Source organism: Gallus gallus, chromosome 2 (genome assembly GCF_016699485.2).
Source record: "Gallus gallus isolate bGalGal1 chromosome 2, bGalGal1.mat.broiler.GRCg7b, whole genome shotgun sequence".
Taxonomy (NCBI): Eukaryota; Metazoa; Chordata; class Aves; order Galliformes; family Phasianidae; genus Gallus; species Gallus gallus.
Genome location: NC_052533.1, coordinates 27,309,957 through 27,333,361, shown reverse-complemented (window position 1 = coordinate 27,333,361; position 23,405 = coordinate 27,309,957). Strand labels below are relative to the sequence as shown.

General features: G+C 35.6%; 1 protein-coding gene across 8 annotated transcripts in view; it reads left to right on the top strand.

Moving 5' to 3' along the window:
* The window catches only part of DGKB (diacylglycerol kinase beta), a 343,763-nt gene that overhangs the window by 290,239 nt on the left and 30,119 nt on the right, over nt 1-23,405 (top strand). The gene's annotated exons all lie outside the window — the stretch shown is intronic.

The following is a 23,405-nucleotide window of genomic DNA, read 5'->3' as shown; positions in this document are numbered from 1 at the left end:
TGCTCTGAACTGAGGAATGTAGATTTGCCCCACACTTGGCTTTTTATGTAGATGTGTGTGGAAATGTGAAAACTACAACTGTTCAATAATCCACTGTAATTTTTTATATTTTTCTGTCTGTGTTACAGCTGCTGCTAGTAAAATACTCTGCTGCACAGTATTTTATTTTTATGCCGTTTTTTTTTCCCCCCTACATTTTATAGTGCTCTTGAACAAGAGCATTTAACAGTCTCTTTCTCAAATATATGCTTTCGACTTCTCCTTTGTAGGCTTTGTATGCATGGTGCCATGTGGTCATAATAGCTTTTTAGACGATTACGGAGTTTATTTTCACTTTGACCTTCTCTGAATCTACAAAATTGGCTTATGCAAAAGGATCTGTGGTGCAGTCAATAAATTTATCCACACAGAGATTAAAAATATTTTTCTAAGATCTTCTTAGCAAAAAAAATAGTGGGTTTTGTAATTTTATTTATTTATTTATTTTTAACATGGAAAACATAAGAATCTTAGAAGAGTAACTGCCCTAGAACAGAACTATGTCACTGTATGGGAACTGTTGACTCACGGCCTGAACCTCTGATTGACCACCTGAGGCGAGCACTGAGTCAGCTGCAGGGGCACAGGTGAACACAATTTCACCTGAGTGACCAGAACCTAGACCCCATTTAAGGGCTGACTCCAAAGGAGGAAGGATCTCCAGATAGAGATCACTTCTCTTGGAGCTCTTCTGTGAGCCTAGGACACAGGTAAGATCTTTATATTGTTTCTCCTTTGTAATGAGGTAATCTCTCTGGTCCAATACCTGTTTGCCAGATCGTCACTAACTCAGTGATTCAGTGTATCTTTCTCTAAATATCTATGTTGGCTGCTTAACAGAGATGAAAAGAGTTCTCACAACAGATGAGTATGAATGCCTGAAAAGGATGTTACCTTTACTTTGAGCGCATGTTTACTTTGTCTTGAGGTATGAAATGTCCTTTCTCTCCAAAGTTGTAATAGCTCCCTTAAAATTGTTACTTATGTTATTTGTCTAAATTTCTTTTAGAGTCCTCCTTTACTCTTCCTCCCAATAGTACTTTCCACTGTGCATTCAATACTTTATTTAATAAGATATAATAAGATATCTGGTGGCTTTATATATATTTATTCTGCTACTTTTTGGTTGTCCTTGTTTCCTTCTTTCTTGAGTTATAAAACAGTGTATAGACCTAGTTAGAATTCTGTGAAGTCTTGTGTTCAGAGGAAAAAATAACATCGAAACTGATTATGACTTAAAAAATAGGACAAAATTGTGCTGATGTTCATACAAGAAAGATTTGTAGTGGATAGACTCAAGGAGCTGGTTTTGCTTTAGTGATACTTCTCTAAACTTCTTAAATAATATTTTCCCATGGAAGCCTGTCCCGTATATCCCGTACCCCCGCAAGACGCCTACTACAACAGGCAAGGTCTATGTAAGATTGCTGAAGGAATTTGTTGTCCTTTTTAGAGGAGCTCTGTTTTGTTGTGTTTACAAAGCAAAGCCAGGTAGCCTGGCAGGAGAGCCTGGTTAGGGAAGTGACAGGAGGAGGAACAAGTCTGTGGCTCTGCTTTCTTACAGCTTCATAGCAGCCTTTGATAGAATGGAGTACAAAATGTCTGAGGCAAAACCTGAACATAAAATCATCTGCTTCTATTCTCAGAGTTAACAGCAGAGTATTTCATAGCAAAATAAAATCATCTAGATTGGATAAGGCCTTCAAAATCAAGTCCAACCATCAACCTGACCTATGAAGTTCTGTTGCTAAACCAGGTCCCTTAGGATGTCCTCTTTTTTTTTTTTTTTTTAAACATCAGAAATGTATAATGATTCCTACATCTTGGGTCTCTAGCTTTTCTCATTCGTTGAGCTTTTAAGCCTTGAACTTTCTAACAGACAATTTTAACATTGCTCTGGAATCAGTATTACCCTTGCTAAGCAGTAACAGTAGTAACAGTTCAAACAACACATTTATGTAGCCATAGCCTTTTTTGTCTTGATTCCATGTATAAGTTTAAGAAAGCACTAAGTTGCTAACAAAGGGTGCAAGAATGCAATGAAATGGATACAGTGGCTGCTGCACTGTTACGTTGAAGATAAATAATAGACTAGTGTGTAAACAGATGCAAGCCAAAGATGGATGCAAAATGAATGAGGGAAAGCAAGCAGAAAGAGGAATTAGGAAAATAGGATTTGGGAATATTTGATCCTTTTCTTGGGAAAATACTGTGCCAGTGTATGGGTTAATCATGTCACTGAAGCATAATCAGAACTTCAGAAATATTGGTCTGCCTTGGATATGCTTTAAAAAAAGAAGAAAGTCTAGATAAGTTTTTTTTTCCTGAACTTGCTCCCCACCCTGGGTTCAAAATGAGCTGTTGAACAGATATGTAGTTCCACGTTTTACTAGGTCAAAGAAAATTCTGCTTTTTGAATTCGGACAAATAAAAATATTTAGATCAGAAGGATAAATATTTTTAACTCAAACCATGTTTGAAGTAATTTCAGTATGAAGAAAAAATTGCTTTGATTTGTACAAACTTATAAGCCTTCTACTACTTCTTTCAGCTGAGGATTTCCAGGCTGGGAATTCTCACCTAAGTAAGCACTAAATGGTTCTGTAATAGGTTGTTTAAGTAATAATAATGATAACAATAATAATAATCCCATTTGATTCAGTTTTTGCTTTTACTCAACACAAATGTCACCTTATCAAAAGATACACAGCTCTGTATCTGTTCTTCATAATTGTAATCTCCTCTCTGCAACCTTTATAGAAGTCTGTGCAGTGAGCAGTTAATTCTGAAATGGTATGTAGTTCTTTCTGTAAGTCACATGAGTGCCCTGCTGTCTGTTTTACTTCCATACCTGCACAGGCCTGGCAGGTGATGGATCATCAGTAGTATAACACTCAGCTTTATTTTTAATAGTAGTACAGTTATTTTTCTTCTTCCCTCACTGTAGATTTTGGGAAATGGTAAGAAATAAGCAGCTTTTTATTTTTTGAAAACACTGTGCACTGATGGCCATTTTAAGATGTGAACAATTATAGTCTCATTTTAATGATCTCTCACTGTCATCACCAATCCCTCTGACAACTGCAGTAACTGGATAAGCATAGTAGCATTTGCTGCAGAGTTTCTACATACAGACATTTCAGACCAAAATTACTGTATACAGTCATTCAGAGGGGCATAACTAAAATGAATTGACTCAGCATATTTGACACCTTAATAACTTTGACACGTAGTTTTTGTAAAATTAGCACCAATGTAAATTTAATGGGACTGACACTGTAAAAGAAAAATAAAGCAGGCAGTCTAGAAACAATTCTGTGCAATTTAGACACATCTCATGTTTACTGTCATAAAATTTTATGGCTGCACAGAGCAGCCAAATTATCTACAGGAAGCTAAACATTAATAAATACCTCTTTAGGTATGCAAGAATAGATTAGGTCTTTTCAGAAGAGGTGAAGCAGCATTAGACAAAGGAATCTACAGTCACACGTGCATATCCATCTAATCCTGTTTCCATTTTGACCAGTGGAAACTTCACTGTTGTCAAAGTACTGCTGAATCAGAGTAAAAATTTATATAACTTCTTCAGCTATGCAGTTTTATCTTTCTATGGGCCTTCCTACTTGTAATGAGAATAGCATTAAGATATCGATAAAGACTGAAAATACGTGTCAGTACCAGGCCAGATTTTTCCCAGTGCTTCCAGAAGGACATGCAGGACACGTGCACTCAGATGTTCTGGCTTCTCCTTTAGTCTCATACGAGCTGGGAGAATATCCTCTGTTGTCTGTCCTAATTGGACCACTACACATACTTTCAAAGAGATTAAATACACATGTGAGAAGGAGTGGAGTAAATATAATGTGTACATTTTATGCCATTTGTGGGAACAGAGATTCATGCACAATAGTGTAATCGATACAGAATTTTGCAGGGTTTACAGACATCATTGTCTTATAGCTTTTCTACTCATCAGGAGACAAAAAATTATTTTCGTTAAGCCAGTATCTCTTACTATGTCTCAGAGAAGTGATTATGGGGCTGTGTTTGCATGAATGCAGCTTTTGTAAACAGAACTGCAAAGACCCCATTACTACAACTGCCACTCAGTGCAATATTAGAATTTATCAAAATCTTTCTACTCTTTGCATATGAAACTTGCACATCTGGAAAGGCTTAGGGAGTGAGTTTAACTGAAAACCTGTTTGCAGGAACTCCTGGGTGCCACTGGTGCCTTTTTGCAGTTATCTGTCTGGTACTCCACAGCAAACCATTTTTCATCTACTTACATTGTCATGCTGAGCTAGTTCAGCTTGGCCATTGCTACCTTTTTGGCATAACCTTCACAAATCTTCACAAATTGTCTCTAGGATTTTAATTTACATTGTCTTTGGAAATGCTCTTTTTCATTCAACAGAAATCAGTAGGATTTGCCCTGTTAGCTGACCTAGCTCAGCCTAGCTGCATTTTTCCTATACAATAACATACAATCTCAGACTGATGGAGCACAGGGAAACTCAGCATTAAATCCTCAATTTTGACATTGCAACAGTATTCAGAGAACTAGGAAAATCTAAACAGGCTAGTATTATATCCATTCTCAGGCATTCTCTATTCTTTTAGCATCTTGGCTCTGTCTGTGCATAGAATGACTGAGTTGCCAATACTTTTCACTCACTTTCTACACCTTTCTTACTGGGGCAGTTTGCAGGTTATTGACTGCACATTTATGAATATGAACTCTGTTCCCAACCTGACTTGAATATGCTGAACATAAGCCATTCAGAGAAGTTTAAAAGGGAGCACTGAGGCTTTGTATTTATGAGAGTTCTCTCAACATGCAGCTATTTTCTTACAGAGTTTTATGCCTTTTTTCCTTTCCTGACAATTGACCACCCGGTTATGTGTTCTCTTTCAGACAGTGACTTTCTTCTGATAACTTTTTTCAATCAGAAAATCATCTCTTGAGACTACAAAACTTGAACAAAATCATCCTCAGGTGTCTTATGCTTTCTCTCTATTTTCTAGTCGTTGTAACAATTTGACTTGTAATAAAAATTACATAACACTTTTACAGTGACGTAAAAAAAATCTGAAATGTGGCATGAATCACTACTGAAACAGTACTGTTACAATATGAGCTCTGCAGAAACACACAAGGGATACTCTATTCCAAATCTGGATTTGTTATCTGTCTTCCCTTAATCATGATGACATGCAACTTATTGAATTCCTGCTTCTCTACTTTTCTTGATCATGTCTGGAAGTGTCAATAGAGAGTTGTGACCCACTGTGGTGATTTTTGACTGTCTCTTTTTATCTGAAACTGCAGGGTAATTTTGTTTGTTTCTGTTGATAGAATCTGTGGTAGTTTCACACCATAATCTAGAAGAGCTAAGAAGGAAATGATTTCTTATCTAAATGAGTAGTATTTCCCTCCCTAAAGAAAGCATGGATGTTCTTCTTTCCACCTCTGAAATGTATTCTTTAACTGTTTAACTTAGAGCAATTATAAATTTCGGAAACAAAAAGAAAAATGTAGTATCTTAAGCAAATGAGAGTTTGAAAATCATGTTTTGTCTAAAATAAAAATTATTATTGTATTCACAAATGACATTTAAGCTTCCCGTCTACGTAATGCCTACATTTAATTGATCATATGTTTTTCCTTTAACGTGCCTAATTTGTGTTTGGTTCATTTCAGTGATCCCATATTCCTGTATGTTCTGTTATCTTTATCCACTCCCCAAAAACATTTCTCTACAAGTTCCAGAATGAATTCAATAGAACATTGTGACAAAATACTGTACTAGTGGATACATACTCTGAAGGGCTGTGTACTTCCAAACTGCTAACTATCACATTCAGTGTATAGTCCAGCCATCAATATGACTGCCCAAATTTAACAGAAAATTCAATTTGATGGATATTACAAGAATCATTTGCAATTTGGTAAACACAATCAAACACACTGCTAAATTTTATTTTGGAGTACTTGCATATGATAAATGGGAATTGCTAGAAAGGTGCTCATTAAAAAATAAATAAAGGCAGGTTTTTTGTCGGTCTGAACAAATTGAAGTTTTTTACACAGTGGTTAGTAAACTTATGGAACACAGTACCAAAGGAAGATTGCTCTTGAACCTGATGGAGGGAATTTTAAAATAGTAAATTCAAGCCAAGATAGTGGACCAGTATGTTTTTTTTTATGGAAATAGAATACCAAGCAAGATGAACTCTGGTCAAGAACCGAATTACTGGTAATGTTCACAGGTGTCAAGTACTGGTATAAGGCATCAAATCAGTGGGAATAGTCACAAGTACAAGACAGTGTGCACACATCACAGCTTATTTGGTTGAAGAAATCCTAAAGAATTATATCTTACTAAATTATATCACAATTGTATCAAATTGAAATGGTAGGAGAGGTACAATGGGTTACTTGACCTCAATGCTGACAGTACTTTTTAGTCAAGAGAACACTAGCGGCAGTTTCTTTATTGTCTGGAGATGTTCAGCTTTTTCATGTCCAGCCTTCAACAGCTTGCTCTTTGTATAACATCATCTTCCATGATGGTCTCTGCACGTTTGGGCAGTGTATTTTTCTACTTTTTAGGAAGAGGGATAGGTCAGGAAAGTCAAAGTACTTTTGATGTAGTTATAACATCCTGATGCCATTAGAAGGTTCACATCAGCAGAGTCTGCCTTAACATTTTCTGTTAGCTAGCTACTGACACTCTTCACTTTTCAACAGGGAAGAACGGCAATCTGCAGCTCTTGTTTATGAAGGCTCCTCAGCATCTGAGCAAGGTTTCACATTGTCTTTAAGTGTATCTAACATGGGACCCTGCATGGGTATACAGTCTAGTCTGATTCTTAGGCCATCCTAAAAATGGTGCCTAGGAAGTGGAGAGTTGTTAATATCTTGGCATTATAGTATTTATGAAGTAAAACTAGAAGTCTGGTAGAGGTATAGTGGTTTTCTCAAGGCTTTTTCTAAAGTGGTAGTTCATCTGAGGAACAGCACACTATATCCCAAAGGGCTAATGGCTATGAACTTCTAATGTGACAGAGTCAACATCTTTGGTTGCATTTATGGCTGTAAATTAAACAAGGAAAGGCCTCAAGCCCTGGCAGATGCTCATTAGTAAGAATGCTCCCCAGTGGAAACTATCTTTCCTAGACAATGTCTGGGCGCAGGCCAGGGACTGTTCCCAGTAGGCACTACTGACAAAGCTATACTGTTATCTGGGACAAGAGAGTTTAACTGTATGGAAGGAAGCCATTCTGTGCCAGCTAGCCACAGGGTCAGAAAACCTTACTTTGTTTAGTTTAGCATTGTAGACAATATTTTGACTGGAAGGCAAGGACAGTGATCCAAAATGCAAATGGAGAATACGAGCAGTTAATCCGTGGGTGTAGGGGACATGCAGGGTGTTCTCAATAGAAATGTTAAGATCTGCTTGTGCAGATCATATTTGTTTCTAGATAATCCAGTAATGTATGGATCCGGTCTTAATGATCACCTAAGCATGATCTCAGATCCTAGAGGACTTTTCTTTGAAAGATCTCCACACAGTTTGGAAAGACTGAAAGCAGACATGGGGACAGCTTCCAGCTCCCTTAAAGCAGAAGGGGATCATCTGTTCTGTATGTACAGGAAGAACAGAACAAGTGATGAGCTTAAATTCTATTAAGAGATTCAGCTAGACTAGAAAAACTTTGCAATGGTAATGAGAGAGGAACTGAAATAGATTGCCTGAAGTGGCAAGTTAGTTTTTGTCACAGCAGAGCTTTGAGAATATCTGAATTGACTGAGACTACTGCTCAAATCTCTACCTTTTTGTCTGAAGTTATTTAGCATAAATGTATCTGTACAGTAATTTTTAAGATGTATTGTAAGTGTTGGTTGCAAGGAAGCATCTGATTATTCTTGCTGATTTTGCTCCAAAATTGCATCTTAAAACAATGAATGCATAATGCCTACAGTAAATTGATGTTTTTCTATAGCCTGAGAGGCCTCCATTCAGTAGGTCGTTGGAAGAAGCTGTGTAAGTACAAACGTAATTTTACACCAAGGGAGTATGTCCATGCTGCTGTTTATACTATGCATCCACATTAACGTGCATTTCATTAAGGGAGATGGGCTCTATTCAATTTTTCTGTTTTACTTCCTTCAAACTGAAGCTCTACGTAAGAGTAGCTAATGTCAAGTCAATGTATTGAAGGGGGTAAAAAAAAGAGGAGTACAGCAAATAACATTTGTATTGCTTGTGTTCTAAATTTACACGTTTCCTGTTTTGATTTTTTTTTTCCATCTTGGCTTACTAATGTAACTTCATTTTAGAGAGTTATCTTCTATTTTATCTGGGAAGATAGAATTCTCATTCAAAGGGCAAGACCTCTTGGGGTAGGCATTAACTATTATGAGCTCAGTGTATTGCTAGAAAGTTATTCATATTGCTGATAACAGAACCCAAAAGCAGTTTCCAGAATGTTTATATTGGATTTAATGTCCTTTCATATTAGAGATTTCAGTTTTTACTAAAATGATAACAAGATTAAAAGCTCACCATTATAACAGGCAAGTTCCTATGACTTCTACAACAATCTATGTTATTAAAATGATAATAGCTACATGTTATGAATTAATTCAAAGCACGCAGCAGTGGACAGTGACTGGCTTTGCCAGAGATGTAGAGCAACAACTTAGCCTTTGTCCTGCAATGTTGTTAGCCTCCTGCTTTACTTCCTTCAAATTGAGGAAATAATCAATAATACCAGCTGCAGCTGTTTCTGTCCTTTTGTCTGCCAGCCAATCAGTTTCAATTGCAAAATCAAAATCACAAAGAACCCTGCAGTCATGGAATTAGTGAAGCCCAGATACTTATGACATAATACAGTCTCTAAGCCTTTAAAACTAGAATTTCTTCAATGAGAGCTAGGTAAGTTTATATATAATCTTTCTCCTTTCAAGAAAATAAGGGCATATACCCACATGTGTATGCATGCCATCATCATTTTTTTTTTTTTTGCTCTCTCAAGCTAATGGGCACAATGTGTAAAAGTTTGTGTTTGTTTGAAGGGGGGAGAAGGGAGGTTGTCCTGTAGTGTTTTATTTGTGTGGTTTTTATTTGTTATACCATTTTAAAAGTTAGATGTAGCTATAGGTGATGTACAAAGGGGAAATATTTTAATATTGAGCTTTCAGACATAGTCATCAGGATGTGGGCTTCTGTAACAAAGTTTCATGACAGGATATGTTTGCAGAACCATTATAGAAAAAAATCACAGTAGCTTATATCATGCATATTCATACATTCCTACAGGTACTTACCCACTTGTTTTAGTAAGTCATAAACCTAAGCCTGTTGAAATGCCTGTTCTATGACTTCGGTCATAGGGACCACTAACATATTTTTCAAGAAGTTCTGCTTAACTTTTGATGTTTAAGAAAAAAAAAAAACTGTTGGTCAAAATTCCATACTTATGAGGTTGGCCATAAAAAGGAGTTATTCCTGATTCTAGTTCTTAAATATGATACTGGAATGTGTTTTTATTGACATTCCTAGAACTTGCCATAGATGTAAAGAGGTGGCTAAACACTAGCTGTAAAGGTATGGTTGAGTTCAGCAAACTGAAGGAAAGGTAAATTGATAGTTTGTTTTAAACAAAACAGTGAGGGCATTCTCAATTCCAAGAAAACTCAACTGCGTGCTTCCTTGTTCCACTGCTATACCTCACAAAACAGCTTCCATGGTCACTTATGCCCATCCTCTCTAACAGACAGAGGAGAGAAATCTACTTTGTAATAATTTCTCATCTCCTAGCAGATCTTTCTTATGGTAGTCAGAAAGCTCAGATCTATATCAAGCCTGCCTGTGCCTGTACGCTGTGAAAACTTCTGAGCTCTGATGTTAACTATTTCTCCCTGAGTTAGTAGACATACAAATAAATGAAGAAATATTTAACTCTTCAAAAATGATTTTCAGTGATCTGAAAGTGAAAATGAGGTATTTTTTCAAGTACAGATAACACTACCTGCAACCGCTATTGCAAATGACTATTGAAGTACATTTCCTAACCATTTATTTTTGACTGATACAGATCATATTAAGTGTTAATGTCTTATCCTTTGTTAAAATCTTTGCCTGTCCTTCCTTCTGCAAGTTCCAGTGTTACGATGGAAGCAACCTAAAATTATAAATTGTTAAAAAATAAATAAAAAATAATTTTGAAGACTTAAAATTCAACTCACCAAAATTCGACTCATCTTGATTCTTATACTTATTATTTCTTATTTCAATATTAAAGCCAAGCAATTTGGAATGCTCTTGGTGTGTGGAAAAAATAGGGTGGAAATTAGTATGTTACTAGTTGCTGTTAAAGTATTTACAAGTTTTTTTTGTTCAAATTGTATTCCCTTAAAAATGAATAAGTATTATGGAAAATATCTCTTTCTTTGGGAGAGGGGGATAAAATGTGATTTCAAATTAATAATTGTTACTCTATCTACAATATTTGCAGACAAAATCTGTTGAAAATAATTAAGAAAAAACCTGTTGTGTAGGAAAGTTATATTTATAAATAGTGTGAATCTAGTGAAACAGGAAAACTACATTATAAATCTGAGGATTTACCATCACTTAGTACCTACTAGTGTCTAAGTTCTTGTAGACTTTTGTGCCCTGCTCCAAGAGAAACTTCCTGATGTTGTCTTATGAATTGGCAGGAAATTGAATTTAACAGCATACAATAATGGTATTGGTACTTCAAGTTCATTTGCGTTAGTCTATGGATTCTGAGTCTGTTCAGTGCAGAGTTGTACTCAGTGTGCAAAAAGTCTTCCAGAGCATCAGATAATACTGTTGTCGTTATCAGTGAGTTCTACTGTAGCTATCACTGCTGTTCCTGTATTTTTTTCTGTTGTACCATGCAATAAGGAGGATTTTTTTACTTTCTCTGACAACATAATCTACTCTGTAAATGTATCGTCTCCTGTGAATGTAAGCTTGTGTTATAAACCTTTAACAATTTATCATCTCCAAAGAATTGTTTGCCTAGGTCTGTTTTCAAAGTGGTAGAGATAACATCATTGTTTATCCTCATAACCACATTAACTAATCTTTAGTTTTCTTATTACTATTTTAATGTTATTCATCTGGCTCATGCAGCCTTTTCAAATGGTGATACAATAATGAAGTTTCTTTTATGTGTGTGTGGAATAGAAACTAACACAAACTGCAGTTGTTATGGAACAAATGCAGAGTTCCTGACCAAAGCCATACTGACGCAATTGAAATTTGGTTAGCTGAGCTAGCAAAAGGATGGCTGAGCTAAATTTGAGCCAGATTTGTGGCTTTAATGCATACAAATCCTATAGTTAATGTAGTCAAAGTTCTGGGAACCTGAAGTCCTTTAATCTGCCTTGACATTTGCTAAATGATCGCTTGTTAAGTTTGATTTTTCCCTCTGGGAGAAGAAGTGAAGGGAAGCACTCGCATATATACACAATCTAATTCTACTTTTGCAAATACAAACTTACTTAAGCAAATCAGGAAGGGAGATCTGGCATGTTGATTACTTTAATTGAATTGTTTCCCGGATCAGTTAAGAGATCAGAGCTTATTTATTTATTTTTCTCAAATGTTTTTCTTTATGCAAGTGTAATATGAGTATTTATGTTTTTACTTCATCTCTGACTGTCCTTATGTTAATTGTCTTTGGAGGAATATTTCTCCAACTCTTTCCCCTGTGAAACTATGCACTCTACTGCAAAAGCTTCCTTTGACTAGGTTTCCATTGTTATAAAATGTCTGTTCTTGAAAGGTTTGTCACTGTAATTCAGAACATGTTAATATGCTTCTCATCAATTTCTAATGAGTACTGCATCTATGAACCTAGTCAGGTTACTGTGCCTTGTCTTCTGAACATATAACACAGATCCTTATTGAGCCCAAGGCATGCTATTACAAAACAGCACATATGTAGTGCTCCAAAAGTAAAGCATCCTATTTATTTCCATGGAAACTACAACAAAGAGCACAGTAACATTATTTGATAGGGCAAATTCTCAGCTAAAAAGCACTATTTTTCAACACTCGCACCACCGTTAGCTGTGTGTTTTCATCAGTGATGAACGAGAGCTGCATGTTGTTCTTAGAAAAATCTGCACCAGTGAGGGTGGTCCACTGTCACTGTTGCCACTGCTGAAACACCACCTAGCACCTCAGTGTGCTCATGGCTGCTGCTTGATTTCTGTAAATGTTCAGCAACTGTCAGTGAGTGCCATTTTTTTCCCCGTGGAGGAATTCAGTTCCACACCTTTGCTTCATACACACTTTCATGTCAGAAGCCATGCTGTCAGACTGCCACTCTACCACCATCTGTCACACAACAAAATGTAATGGAATGTTAGTGAGGAGGTTCAACTTCTACTGCCATATTGCCAGCATCCACCTCTGATGTTGTGGGCCAACATAATAACATTTGAAAGACATTACTTTCAAAACAACCCTTGAATTAAGTGATGAAGCAGCATAAAATATGCCATTTTTATATTATTTCTTTGAAAACAAATTTGTTCCCTCCAACCATAGTGTATTGTTTTCCAGCATGATTCTCAATGTCTCTCAGATCTGTATCATTTATTGTTTTCATTCAGTATTTGCTGAAGGAGTGGTTTTATTTCTGCCATAGGGTGCAGTGTTCTTTCAGATCGGTGGAATATTGTACTGTCACTGTCTGTTACACAATAATTCAGTGTTTTCATCTCTTTACCTAGAGTTGATAATCCAGCTACAAAAATTCTCCAGGCTGAGCCATAATATTCAGTTTCAAGGACAAGCAGCATATTTTAAGCTTCATCTTATTGTTCAATTTGTAAAAATGTTGTAAGTATCAAATTTTTATAGTTTATATTTAAGCAGCCATATTTTCAAGATAAACTTTCCCCTTCAAAAAGTTAAAAGCATAATTCTTGAGTCAAATGTATTGTTCTGTAGCATAGAACTTCACTATGCATAATGATGCTTGGTAAGGAAGTGACACTGCAGGAAGCAGAAGTCCAGTTAATTATGTGAAATCAATTTTAAAATCAAAATATTAGTATTAATACCACACTAATAAAGCCCATGAATCTAAATCCTACTTCACTTGAGACTTAGACACCTAAAATCTATCTAAATCATAGACAGTTTTTACATCCAATTTCTTCTAGTGTCTAGATGGTAAAATTCTTAGTTGCCGAAACTACTTGCTCAGTTGGCTTCTGATATGGCTGTGACTTCTAGTATTAATGTGGGAAGATAGAGATGCATTTCCTACCCCAATCTCTGTTGTTACTGGGTTGATTCTGTTCAGACAGGGAGAACAAAATGCTGTTTAGTTTAAGGGCACAGATAACTCTTGCTGGCCCTTTAGCTTTTCTAGTAGGGAATTCTTTTTTGGGTCCTCCTCCAAGAAAGGAGATGTCTGGATTCTGTACTCCAAGCCTCCATGTGTTTGAATCCACATTTCGTGTTCAGGTATATTTGCTTGCTTTCCTCCTAATATTTATGGTTATGCACTGACCGTCCCCCAACATATTATGGAAGCTGATACACACTATTCTGTGTGGTCTGAACCTTAAGGGATCCTAGTACCAGGAGCTAATCAGTAGTACTACTGCTGTGGCTATAATTTTATTTCCTAATAAAAGGCAACCTTGTTCCATGAGTACCCATGTTGTAATAGGTCTGCAAGGATCACATCCCATGAGGAAAGGATGTAAATATATCTCCGCTGATGAGATTGTGAGCTTATGTATGTGTTAGGTAAGGCCTGGATATGCAAATTTTTTTCATCCACTTCTTCCTCCAGGCTTCCAGTGCCATGTGAATGAGGTGCTAGAATTGAGATGCAGTGGATTTCAATCTGTTGTAATAATGACTAAAGTGGTTAAGTTTAAAGAAGATGAAAACATACTGAGGTTTTAAAAGGAGATACTGTGACATTAAAAGAATCAGTGTGCCAGAATCCAGTAAGCATTGTTAGTAAGAGGTGACAGGACATGAAAGAAGGCATAAAATAAATGCTACAATAATAAGGGCACAGCAGATGGCAGTTCTGGTACTAGCAGTACTAGCATGGTTCTCAATAAGCTGAGAGAACAAAAGAAATAATATGAAGTAAAGAAAAAGATTTGCAAATACATATTGTAAATTTTGCTGCTTACAAAAAATACTAGGTGAAAAATGCTTTTCAAAGGAAGTGAGAGATAATGATATATGAAATATGGCAAATATAGTAGATTATAGAAAATTTAGTGTACACTTTACCATACAAAATAGTTTTTTTTTTTTTGTGAGAAGTTGGCTGGTTATTCTGAATCTTCCTACCCTTTTCTTGTCTGGTCCTTTAGGAACTGCCAGTACTATTTCTGGGTAAATTCCTTTGAAAGTAATTTCTGGGCATATAAGGAGAAGGGAAGGGGGGATATCAACTACACCAAATTCCTTCGTTTGTTAGCAAATGTGACTGTACCTGCAAAACAAGATTGGTTTCTTCTCTCCATTAAGTGACATACTAATTTACATACATTTGCATTTACTTGGCATGTTTTGGTGCTAAGCGAGAAAAAGAATCACAGAATTTGTGGGATTGTTTTTTTTTGTTGGTTTTTGGCAATATTCATCAAGATTTGTTTTGAAGGTTTCATAGTGTTTTGGTTTTCTTCTTCTCCCTCCCTTCCTACTCCATGCTCAGGTTTGTTTTCTTTTTCTGGTATGAAAGCATGGAAGTACAATGAGTCAGCTTTTAATGAGGCTCAACTGAAATGAGTGAAGTAAAAGAATACGTAGAAAAACTGAATAAACACATAAGCCAGCATGGCCAGGTCTTGTTCAGTCAAGTTGAAAACTAGCAGATTGGACTACCTGGTCCAGCTGTATCAGAAATGTATCTTGCTTAAACTTTTCCTTCCAGAACTTTGTGCCTAGGTGATAGGCTAATTATTGTTGTTAACAAGTGCCCAAAATTTCTTGTATTTTTTTAATGGCTAAGACTTTTAAACTCTACATATGAATTTTGTATGGACACAAGTCATGTTGAGATAAAAATAAGATATATCAAGCCAAACATTCTTCAGCTTTATCAGCTTTTCTTGTGTAGTAGGAGAATAAAAATTCAATGTTGGTCCAACATACTTCCATATTCACTTGAGTATATACTTAAAAATAGTCTGATAGAGGTTTATGAATGCCACAAAATTTGATGCTGAACAACTAAGTGGTCTTAAGTCTTTTGTCATCATCCATACAATAAACTTTAAGGAGGAGTGTAAAAACACTAGTTTATAAGTGCTAACAGAAGAATGGAGGATTTAAAAAATAAAATCCACATGCATTGCTTATGGCAACAAGCCATAAAGAAGAACCTGAATATCCAAGCAGCTGATGTTTGTAACAAGATGAAGAGCAAGGACAGGCTTAATTCTACAACTAGGATTCACATTGAGTAACATCTGTTCATGTGAATAGTCCTATTGAGATTCAGGCATACTCACAGGCCAAGCCATGCTACTGTGTACAAGTGGCTTTATGGTGGTCAAACTAGAAAGAGATCACTGGCATTGTCCACATGACCAAGCACTAGTCAGCTTGAGAAAGACATGAAGATGATATGCCTGATTAATAACTGAATTTCAGGGTTTTCCTTTATAGTGTGAATTTCTTTCATAACTGTACACATTCACTCATGCCTATTAAAATCCCCAGAGATGTGGAAAAAATAAGCAGGCATTTGCAAAAAGGCTGAGTGACGGAGCTGAAGTAAGGATTATTTCACAAGTTAGCCAAGGAAAATACCAAGTAAATCATCAGTCTGCACTGGGATGAAATTTCTGCTAAACTGGTAAGGAGGCACTGCTCAATAACACTGCCTTGTGCACGTATGTATATGTGTTCTCTTTGACAAACCTCCCTTGGGAGTTAACAGAGCAATATGAAATGTGTAGTTTACATCTTAATCTCATAGATTAATAGTAGCAATTATTATTTTTTTTTAAATTGTCTCCTCTTGCTTATTATTTATGTATATTCCAGTACCTCCTATGGAGTCTAATCAGATAGCAGAATTACAAGAAACAGAGTATGGCACAAAAAAAAGCAATTCATGCCCTGGAGAGCCCACAGTCTGCTCAGTGCGTCATTGATGATCATCGCTGAATGTTGATTGCCTATGTGAAACTGGAGCTGTTGGAAATTTTTATGATAACTTATAGAAAAACTTATTCCCATTTCCACGAGAGCCAGAAGAATCCCAGCCCCACAGTAATTCTGTATAGTTTCCTGAAATTACACAATATGGTCCAGCTGAACAGAATTAAAAACATCTGACTTTTGTCCCTCTGCCTTTGTTTATTAATAGTTAAAAATAAAATGAAAATGATTAAGTGATCATTTATTACATGAGTAATATTATGCATATAGTTTTAAATCCATTTAGGCAGTTAAGATACCAAATACAAAGTGGTTGTTTCATTCCTACTGCACTGGCAGGTTTTGGAGCAGATCCCACCTAAAGATCTGTATTTCATGTTACTGGTTTTAGTTGTGATTCCTTGATTACTACAATACAGACTTAACATACAGTCCTATTTTGTGAAATGCTGTAAAATAGAACAGAAAAAGCAGGAAGTGTTTGTCTTACCCATTGCAGCAGGGAAATCTGTATGTAATGGAGATTAGGCAAGCAAGTACTATTTGTTGATAACGTTTTAATTAAATCTTCAACCAATAAAAGAGTAAAAATGCAATTGAAAGAAAATGATTAGTAATAGGAGTTAGATAAAACTTTCTTTTTTTGATGTTTTGTTTATCTACATGGATATAGAATAATTCTGTAAATTGATTTTGAGGTGTTTTATGTACATTGACCATACAAAGTAAGTTTAAAAAAAGTTTCAAGGCTATAGAGTTAGAACTCAAAGCACAGAAAATGTCAGTGTTCAGACAGCCTAACCTCAATTCAGTACTCTTGTGAACTCTACTTTTCTATATTCCTTAGTGTTGTATGTTGTATTTTCCATGGTAAGTGCCTTACTTCAATGTGTATACTGTACTTTGATGATATAAAGAGCTGTTTAAGCACTGGGAATTAGCACTGGCAACATTATGTTCCAGTATATTTTGGATGAAAACATATGATGGAAAAAAATATGTCAAAACTTAACAATTAACTGTTTTCCCTCACTGCTCTCCTTTTGTCTTTATATTTGATTGTTTTTCATGTTACAAACAAAATAGCGCTGATTTATTTTATTCTAAGAAGATACTATTCTATTTACTCAAAAGGCTTAGAACCAGATCCAGTTCTCATTATGTCTGAATGTGAGTTGAGTCTAACTTTTGTTGAACTTTCTCTGTGAGAGAAGGCTTGTTGTTTGAGTTTGATTTTCTTTGATTTTCCTTGCATTAAGAACAATGGAAAATGTTATTTGGGTTTTTCAAATGCTAACTGTAGAAGGATTTTCTTACTCTTCCTTTTAGTTATTCTGTGTATCTGTTGAATTTGACAATATGCTTCTATGTTAATTAAAACAAAATACATGGCATATACCATTGGTTTTAGGTTTAGCAGCAGCTTAGAGTTTTGTTTCTGGATTTTTGTTGTTGTTTTCATTTATTTGTTTTTAATTTGAAAAACACAAACCTCTGAATTTAAAGCTCAAATTGATTCAGTAATTCCTTTTATATTAATTGCGTACAAAATGCTTACTTAAAAGAAGTCAAAATGCTACTCCTTTTATTTCCGCTTTGTAAAGAACATTGCTAGAAATTACAAGAAGCTAATAACTGCCATACAGTGTTACAGATGCTTCAGCTTCTGCAGTAAGTACACAAATAAGATTTTCAAGAACATTGATATTTTTAGCATTTTGTAACTCTAGTGACCATTATCCACAGTCCATGAGAAATGAGATATTTTAAAAGTAGCAAGTGGCAGCTTTTACAGTTTTATTAAATAAAGCTTTGATTCATGTGGGTTGATGGCACAATTACAGCACGTTCAACCCAACTCTTGAAATATGACTAACATAAGCTGATATTGTAGTTAAATATTTAGGTATTGTACAAAACATTCTTTCTCATTGATTTCTGATATTGTTGTCCTTTTCTGAAAATATCACAAGCTGTACCACTCATACCTATAAATCAGGATGAACTCCCAGTTCCTTTAATTTCTCCTATTCATATAAGGGAGGATTAAAATTATGCTTAAATTTTTCATAAGTCTAATATCAATAAATGAATATTTAATGAAAGACCAAAACAGGCATACAGAATAAACTGGTTTCAGCAGCTGTGAGTAGGTTTTCATTCAGTGCATGTTACTCTTTTCTAGGACTCTAGACCCAAAGAAATTTGATGTGTTATAACTGGCTGAAAAGAGGACTGTGAATATTCATGTTTTCTGAGGAAGTCTTGGGTTTTTTCCATGTTATCTGTCAGTTGTGAGATCTTTTACAAACCCTAAGACATCGTTCCTTTTTCATCTTAGTCAACTAAAGCACCTGTGTCTTTATAGCAGCAAAACGTTTGCTCATGACCAACTGCTGTTCTGTATACTCGTTTTCATCACCAACAAATAGATGTATTTTTTACACTATTACTCCATGCTTGTCATAACTTGTTGAGGAGCAACACTGTGACATATATCCAGTCAATCAATGACTTCTTTGTCTCTTCTCGCCTGATTCCTCATGTGATATGTACATAAGTATAGTAGAAGATCCCATGTACTAACAGATGAAACTGTGGGTACAAAGGTCTATCCACAGAGTCCAGCAATAAGATGCTCTCCTCTGGCCTTGACAGATGTGTGTGTAAATTGGAATAATTTTGACCATTCAGCTACTTCCAGAAATGTTTTGGGGTGTGATTGAGATGCCCTATGACAGGGAAACATGATCCACTTCTTAAATGGGTCCTGAATAACTGCAGTCATTTGTCCTGTTATGTGGTAACCCCATCAGTCAAATGGTTTATAATCTGTTGGAAAAAGATCCATCAGAACCATTAGCCTTTAACATCTTCCTAGAGGGCAATGGTTCTTAGGAAGTCTGTCTTCTTACTCTATACTGACAGTAAGATAGTCTATCAGTATACAATAAATATAAATTAAACATATGGGTATGTGCATCCGATTTTGTGTGATTGTGGAAGCTGTTTGGGCTCATGATGACTTAGCAGTACCTGCAAGGCTGTCTGGGAATCCCAGGTCCTCCAGGCACGCAGGAAGTTATAGCCCAGCAACAGAACGTAGAAATTGAATGAAGTGAGTTTTGCTAATGTGTAATAATACTTATTTATGAAATATATTTTAAAGTAACCATCCAATTATTTATGTAGAATTGCAACATAATTATACCAGATGGTGTATCATATCAGGTCAAAAAATAATGAAGGAATCTGGCATTAGTACTGAAGCAGCAAGAAAAGATGAGTAACTAGGGACTGAAAATTTGTTACAGCATTTTTTTCTAAAATAAACCTTTTCTAATGTTTTTTGAGTATGTTCCCTGTGGACTTATTTGTATTTATTACATTTTTGTCACACCTTGTTAGACTTTAGCAAAGATAATTTACAATGTGGTGAAACAAACTCCCAATTCCCAGAGAACTGTATTTGTCCTTTCCTTTTTAGATTATGTATTAGACATGTTCAGGAGGTTTAATCAGTGCCTGGGGATGGATGGAAAGAGGTGAATTAAAACTGCTAAGAGAAAGAAACAGTTTTCCAAAAGTCTTTCTGAAGAGATTCCTTCAAAGCTCAATGCATCCAGCTGCATCATTGACATTTCCTTCCTGTCCTGAGTAGAAATATTGGTCTTGTTAAAAGTATTGGACAGAATAAACATGACTGTCTTTAGTTCAAACATATTTACCACACATCAACAAATCTACTCATCCTGGAGAACGAGTACAGTCTTATTCCCATTTTTTTTTCTCCTTCCCAGTTGTTTCTTGAGAGTACCTTCTGCTTTTATTGATTTTTGTGGTCATTAACTTCCATCTGAACTGACATGATCCACTGGTGGGTTTTGTAATAGTTTTCAGCTTTGAGTACTGAAGTCTTTGCTTAATTAAGAAATAAAAGATTGAGCCTGAGCCACTTAATGCAGAAACAGGTCATGGCCTCAATGAACTCTGTAGGAATTTCTCATATTTCAAAGACTATTATTATAGGACTTCAATGAGTACATCATAAGCGACAGTTTTGGCATCTCCTAGCAATTGTTCCATCCAGCTGTCTGGTTCTTTCAGGTTCTTCAGGTCTTCCTCCAAATGCCATTGACATTATATAAAACAGGTATATCACTTGAATTTGAAATGAAAACCTTCATTTTCATTCTGAAGATTGATTTTTAGAAGGTGACTTTCCATTAAAATTTAAAATTTCTTGGGGAAATGGACTTGTTTTTAAGAAAAAAAAATATGGGGGAGGGGGGGAAAGAGGTTGTGATCCAGGAATAGGATTAAAACCTGTTCTTTGCTGTGCTAGAATCTAAAGCCAGATGTATTATATAAATACTCCAGTGGAATATGGGAGAGATAATCTGATATATACAGATGCTAGCAGTCCAAATTACTCAAGCTGCACTGAAATTTCCTTGCACCTGGCACTGAAGGTATTAGCCATGCCAGTTCAGCCCCCCAACACAGATGTTCTTGTTGTACCACTTAGTATGTGTAATGTTTAGGTTTCTGTTTAGTTCGGCATAGCAGACATAAATACTGTAATCGAAAGACCATCCATTTATTAGTGCACCTGCATCTTCTGCTTTCTTTAATACCTTTAGAATATTGCCAGTCCCCTTGTGCTGCTGATCCTAGTGCAAAGTAGTGTCATGGAAAAGAACACTCAACTACTATTAACATGCATGAATTACAATGATGAAAGATTTTTTTTTCAAAATTGATCACACAGTATGTTATACAAATAGGGCTGAATTTTTAGATCCCTCAAATATGTAAATGCAAACCTGTTTGTTGCACTCACCCTTATTTATTTTGCTTTATAATTATGGTATGTGATTTTAGAATACTAAAGTAGTTACCATAGAGATAGGCCTGAATAAACAGAGCTCTTCACAGTCATGGTTGCAACTCTCATAAAGTCCATTTGAGATCACTGAATATACATTCCTAAATTATTTGTTGAGAAGAGACCAAAATTGCAGTAAAATAAGAATTCTTCTCATATTCTGTTGAAAGTAACATGGAAGGTGAACCTTTCCATGAAATATTCATGAAAAATCCTCTGTCCTTCCAGATTAGTTTCTGTATTTAACCAAAAACAAACAAGAAACAGCCTTCCCACCCTTCCCAGTGTGTAACTGTTTTAATGAAATAAAAACAAATCCACAATTACTACTTCCAAGTTGTATTCAATGAGGTTTGTGCCAGTGAAGTTGGAAACTGGAAAGCCTTTCCTGAAGTGCCATCCTGTCACAATTGTCCCAATGTACCTGGTCAAGAATTAATTACAGAAGTTTTTTCAGTAACTCCGCGTGTTGACTACTTTCCAGAGTAGGACTGCTATATTCAAGTTTGTATTGTCCATACTGAAAAGAGGACTAAGCCTTGGGGAAAAATTTCTCTTGCTCAGTCCTAGAGGTAGCATACATGCTGCTTGTGTCCCTTCAAACATTGAGTTAAGAGATTGTGTCAATTCCATGGGCCTTAGCCTCCAGCAGGAGTTGGACCATGAGTTCCAGCTGCAGTTGAAAAATGTAACTTCAAGCACTTTGACATACGCACTTTAAACCCTCATAAAGAGCTAAAAATTTTGATCTCAGTGATATTCAGAATAATTTCCAGGGTTAGGCTGGAGGTTAATAACTGAAAACTGCTGTTGTTCAAACCAGTATCTATTCTTCATACTGTGCTTTTCAAACAGCATGGAATGCCAACGCAGTAGAAGATTAAAAATGGAATTGTTTCTTATGAAGAGAAATAGTCAAGATAATCTTTAAGGAGCTTTTGGACCAAAATCACTGTCACACAAGTAGAAAAGAAGAGAAGAAAAAAGAGAAAATAAAATCTCCTTGCTGGATAAGTATAGGAATAATGCCATTATTAGAGTTTGCTACTCTGCAGAAAGGGGAACATTTATCCCCTGTCAGTATTAGTTCTCTTAGAAATGTACAAATCAAAGCTGGTTTTCATTGATCAGATTTCTACATTTCCATCAATATTACTGTATTTTTCTTTTCTAGGCTGTGGCATTTTTATAGGCTAATCAAATATCCAATATTACTAGGAGCCACTTAAAGTGAATGCCAGAACTACTAAGAAGTAATTTGAGAATTAGATCTATTTTTGTTAGTTTAAATGATCTTGACTTGCTCATACTGTATTGTACCTGATGCTCAGTAAAATGAGAATACCAATACAAATAGAAAGATATCCGGTTTGAAGTTCTTAAATATCTGTTAAAAGTGGTGAGCAATCCAAGCACATTAAAATTCCATTTTCCCCCATACAAATGTTTGCTGCAGATGACCCCCACTGATCTTAAATATATTTCTGTATCTGTAACTGAATAGAGGTTTTCCGTACAGCATGTTCTAATGGTACTCTGGCCTTTAGCCAACAAGGCACTGAATAAGGCTATTTTTAAAATACAGAAACTGGGAACAGCTGCAGCAATCAAATTTGATAAAAACAGAGAGGAACTTTGCTTTTTTTACGGTTTGTCCAAGTTTAGACTCCTTTCATAGAACAGCTTTTGTTCTGTTGGATGAAGGGGGTATAAGAGTAACAGAGTGAAATCCTTTTGAACAAATAACTTTTAAAAGAATACAGATTAAGATAATAGGGTTTTTTTGGTGCAGCAGTATGTTCAATGCAATTGTACCTCAAACTACTAAAAGGATAAATCTATAAAAAAAAAGAATACATTTTGTCTCCCAAGCTTTATCATGAAAGACTCACCCATAATGATCTCCTGAAGTGGAAGATGAAACCTCTTGTTTCAAATGTTGAACATCTGATCGTTGGTATTTGGGAGTAGGTTTTGGGTGGAAGCTATTTAATTTGAATGCTCCAGGGTGATGGGGTTTTTTTCCTATTTTTATTCTTTTACTATTAATCAAGAAAGTTTCTCTTAAGAACTCTCCTCTCCTTTCCCCTAATAAGCTTAAGAAAAGTTCACTTACATTTTACAAAAGCCTTTTGTGCATGTTAAAAAGTTCCATATAATATTTAATTAGAAGGACTGATTCTTTTTTGTTTGCACTCCTACTTCTGGGGGGAAACTTGTCACTCAGTGATTAATGGGATTCCAGAAATTATTATATATGGGGGAAGAAAAAAGTC